At 49.1% G+C, this 4678-nt stretch overlaps 2 long non-coding RNA genes across 2 annotated transcripts in view; both read right to left on the bottom strand.

Moving 5' to 3' along the window:
• Window positions 1–2394, bottom strand: part of LOC110011323 — a 2917-nt gene extending 523 nt beyond the window's left edge. Inside the window, exons 1-2 of the long non-coding RNA XR_002286324.1 lie at window positions 2219–2394; window positions 984–990 (exon numbers count right to left, since the gene is read on the bottom strand). This is a non-coding gene — a long non-coding RNA (uncharacterized LOC110011323). The remainder of the gene's footprint in view (window positions 1–983; window positions 991–2218) is intronic.
• The window catches only part of LOC110011324, an 11605-nt gene extending 8602 nt beyond the window's left edge, over window positions 1–3003 (bottom strand). The window contains exon 1 of the long non-coding RNA XR_002286325.1: window positions 2991–3003. This is a non-coding gene — a long non-coding RNA (uncharacterized LOC110011324). The remainder of the gene's footprint in view (window positions 1–2990) is intronic.
• Window positions 3004–4678: the final 1675 nt, after the last annotated feature.

Below are 4678 nucleotides of genomic sequence, written 5' to 3'. Positions count from 1 at the left end.
CCGTTTTCTTATGGCGGCTTTTCCAGGATTGGATCCCAATGGATGAACGCATAAAGCGAAAGGGATTTAGTTTTCCATCTAAATGCCAATGTTGTGAGGCAGAGGAGAGCATCTCTCATCTGTTTGTTGAAGGGGTGATATTTCGTGATGTGTGGCTGCATTTTGCCAACGTCTTTGGGCTTCAGCTTTGTGAAACGGAGGACCTAATTTGTATGGTCCACTTTTGGCGATACTCTACCCCGTTTCACTCAGATTTGCATATTCGCACTTTGGTACCATTTCTGATTCTATTGTCTACTTGGACGCAGCGAAATGCTGCAAAATATCATGGGGTACATTTTACGGCCACGGGAATCATATTTGAGGTTCAACGCCAGCTTCGCACACTGTATGCTGCACGGGTCATGACGAGCATATAGTGGAAGGGGGACTTGCACCGGGCGGTGGCTATGGGTTTCTGCTTCAGGCCAGTGATGCCTCGAGCTCCTAGAGTGGTGCATTGGAGTACCGCTACTCCGACGTGGTTTAAGCTGAATTCGGATGGGTCCTCGCTGGGAAACCCCGGGCCGGGCAGCAGCGGCAGGCATTATTAGGGCTGAAATTTGACAGGTGCATCTAGCATACCAGTTTGCTTTGGGTACGGCCACTAGTGTGGTCTCAGAGCTTACTGCTGTTTAGCGTGGTTTAGAGCTAGCTCGAGCACACAGTTTAGCACCCATAGTTGTTGAGGTAGATGCTACCGTTGTTCTCCAGCTCTTACAGTCACGAGTATCTGGGATGTGGGAGGTGCACCATTTGATAATGTGCATTGTACAGCTTCAACAGGAATTAGGATCGGACGTACGACATGTTTTTCGAGAGGCTAATGGAGCGGCTGATTATCTTGCGAAGGAAGCCGCATCTCAGCAATTGACTCGGGTTATGTATCAGGAGGACATTACGGGAAAATTGCGAGGCATTATCAGACTGGATAAACTGGGTACTCCCCACCTTCGCCGGTAAGTCTTAGTGATGCTTTGAGATTGATTTTCGGTTGGGCGGTTGGGGGAGATATTGGCGGGGGCATTACGCAGTAAGTCAGACTACTGTATAAAAGGGAAGAGCATGTCTATAGATCAAATTCTACCGTATTTCTAGACTTGTATAGAGTTTGCACATAGATTAGAATTTTTTTTAAAGTAAAGGGAGTAAGTACTCCTCATTTACTGTTTTCGAATTGTACACTTTATAATTTTTTCTGAGTTAATAAACGGATAAGGGTCCGCCAAACCCCCCGCATAGGCACAGGCGGCTTTCGCCAAAAAAAAAAAAGTCTGGTTCCAGCACCCGCGGTAATTCCAACTCCAATAGCGCATATTTAAATTGTTGCACTTAAAAAGCTTGTAGTTGGACCTTCGGTTGGGCCGGTCGGTCCGCCTCTGGTGTGCACCGATTGTCTCATCCCTTCTGCCGGCAATGCGCTCCTGGTCTTAATTGACCAGGGTCGTGCCTCCGGTGCTGTTACTTTGAAGAAATTAGAGTGCTCGAAGCAAGCCTACGCTCTGTATACATTAGCATGGGATAACATTATAGGATTTCGGTCCTATTACGTTGGCCTTCGGGATCGGAGTAATGATTAACAGGGACAGTCGGGGGCATTCATATTTCATAGTCAAAGGTGAAATTCTTGGATTTATGACAGACGAACAACTGCGAAAGCATTTGTCAAGGATGTTTTCATTAATTAAGAACGAAAGTTGGGGGATCGAAGACGACCAGATACCGTCCTAGTCTCAACCATAAACGATGCCGATCAGGGATCGGCGGATGTTGCTTTTAGGACTCCACCGGCACATTATGAGAAATCAAAGTCTTTGGGTTGCAGGGGGAGTATGGTCGCAAGACTGAAACTTAAAGGAATTGACGAAAGGGCACCACTAGGAGTGGAGCCTACGGCTTATTTTGACTCAACATGGGGAAACTTACCGGGTCCTGACATAGTAAGTATTGACAGACTGAGAGCTCTTTCTTGATTCTATGGGTGGTGGTGAATGGCCGTTCTTAGTTGATGGAGCGTTTGTCTGGTTAATTCCGTTAACGAACGAGACCTCAGCCTGCTAACTAGCTATGCGGAGGTATCCCTCCTCGGCCAGCTTCTTAGAGGGACTACGGCTTTTTAGGCCGCGGAAGTTTGAGGCAATAACAGGTCTATGATGCCCTTAGATGTTTTCGGCGGCACGCGCGCTACACTGATGTATTCAACGAGTCTATAGCCTTGGCCGACAGGCCCGGGTAATATTTGAAATTTCATCATGATGGGGATAGATCATTACAATTCTTGGTTTACAACGAGGAATTTCTAGTAAGCACGAGTCATCAGCTCGCGTTGACTACGTCCCTGCCCTTTGTACACACCGCCTGTCGCTCCTACCAATTAAATGGTCCGGTGAAGTGTTCGGATCGAGGCGACGTGGGCAGTTCGCTGCCGACGACGTCGCGAGAAATCCACTGAACCTCATCATTTAGAGGAAGGAGAAGTCGTAACAAGGTTTCCGTAGGTGAACCTGCGTAAGGATCATTGTCGAAACCTGCAAAGGCAGACCGTGAACACGTTAAAAATAAAATCGAGGCCCGGGCGCGGGGCGAGCGCCCCCGTCCCGCGCTCACCCGGGCGCCGTGCGGGCTAACAAACCCCCGACGCGGTACGCGCCAAGAAAAACTGAACGAAGCGTCCGCCGCAAGGTGGCCCCGTCCGCAGGGTGCACGGGCGTAGGGGACGTCTCTCGAATGTCAAAACGACTCTCGGCAATGGATATCTCGGCTCTCGCATTGATGAAGAACGTAGCAAAATGCGACACTTGGTGTGAATTGCAGAATCCCGTGAACCGTCGAGTCTTTGAATGGAAGTTGCGCCCAATGCCATTAGGCCAGGGCACGTCTGCCTGGGCGTGGGGGGCGGACATTGGCCTCCCGTGAGCGGTCGTGCTCGACCGGCCCAAATTCGATCCCACGGCGACGCTTCATCACGACTAGTGGTGGTTGAACCCTCAACTCGCGTGCTGTCGTGTCGCGCTCGGCGTCGTCAACTCGGGCATCACGTTGGACCCAAAGGCGCCAGCGCCTCCGACCGCTACCCCAGGTCAGGCGGAATCACCCGCTGAGTTTAAGCATATCAATAAGCAGAGGAAAAGAAACTTACAAGGATTCCCCTAGTAACGACGAGGGAACCGAGAATAGCCCAACTTGAGATTCGGGCGGCTTCGCTGTCCGAATTGTAGTCTGGAGAAGCGTCCTCAGCGGCGGACCGGGCCCAAGTCCCCTGGAAAGGGGCGCCGGAGAGGGTGAGAGCCCCGTCGTGCCCGGATCCTACCGCACCACGAGGCACTATCGGCGAGTCGGGTTGTTTGCGAATGCAGCCCTAATCGGGCGGTAAATTCCGTCTAAGGCTAAATACAGGCGAGAGACCGATAGTGAACAAGTACCGCGAGGGAAAGATGAAAAGGACATTGAAAAGAGAGTCAAAAAGTGCTTGAAATTATCGGGAGGGAAGCGGATGGGGGCCGGCGATGCGCCCTGGTCGGATGAGGAATGGCAAGAGCCGGTACGTCGATCTGCTCGGGGCACGGACCAGCGCGGATTGAGGTGGCGGCCAAAGCCCAGGCAGTCGATATGCCCGTGGAACACCATCGCCCCGATCGTGGCGGACAGCGCGCGCCTCCGTCGTGCTTCAGCAGCTGCGCGCTCCCAGCGCTGGCCAGCAGGCTCCCCATTCGACCCGTCTTGAAACACAGACTAAGGAATCTTGCATGTGTGCGAGTCAACGGGCGAGCAAACCCGTAAAGCGTAAGGAAGCTGACCGGCGCGATCCCACCTAAGGGGTGCAACGCTGACCAACCTTGATCTTCTAAGAAGGGTTCGAGTGAGCATACCTGTCGGGAGCCGAAAGATGGTGAACTATGCCTGAGCGGGGCGAAGCCAGAGGAATCTCTTCTTGAGTATTAGGATTTTTTGTGAAAAATCTCTTCTTGCAATAACGGGTAAGGTTTCCCTTGCTTCTTTAGGAAAAACTCTAGGTGTTTCCGTGCAAATTCCTGATCCCAAATCAATATGAGCTGTAAAATACTCTGTCTTATATTGATCATACAACATACCTACAGATATGTATATAGAAAAGAGACTCATCATTCAATCCTTATGGTAACACCATCAGACTGAATTTCATTCTATTACCTTTACTTCTGCATGGTTTAAGATTTTCGAGGAAACTTAACACCAAAGTCATACTCGTCCTGCAACACCCGTGACTAAAATTTCATGGCCTGCTATTTCTACCATGCCTTCATATTTTCCAACAATAGGATGTTGCAAATGATATAAGTCATCACAATGGAAAAAAGTTTCTTTCTTAGTTTTACGTTATCTACCCTAATCTCTTGAGGAGTTAAAACTTTTAATAACTCTTTCTCCTTTCCTTTGTAGCCTGTAATCCTATCTTCCGAAATGGACATCCGAGTACTAAACTCAGTTTTAAAGCTAAGTGTTCTATCTAATACTGGGTGATCTTTTATGATGATATCAACACCACCTATATTAGGTATCCTAATAGGATCTGGTGTCATTATCTTATCGAATTCCTTGAAAATTTTAGGAATTTCAATATACTCTTTCCTAAGGAACAAATTTGAATGATGAGTATTGA

This window comes from Sesamum indicum, unplaced genomic scaffold (genome assembly GCF_000512975.1).
Source record: "Sesamum indicum cultivar Zhongzhi No. 13 unplaced genomic scaffold, S_indicum_v1.0 scaffold00145, whole genome shotgun sequence".
NCBI lineage: Eukaryota > Viridiplantae > Streptophyta > Magnoliopsida > Lamiales > Pedaliaceae > Sesamum > Sesamum indicum.
Note: the sequence above shows the minus strand (reverse complement) of the source record. Positions and strands in the feature narration are given on the sequence as shown.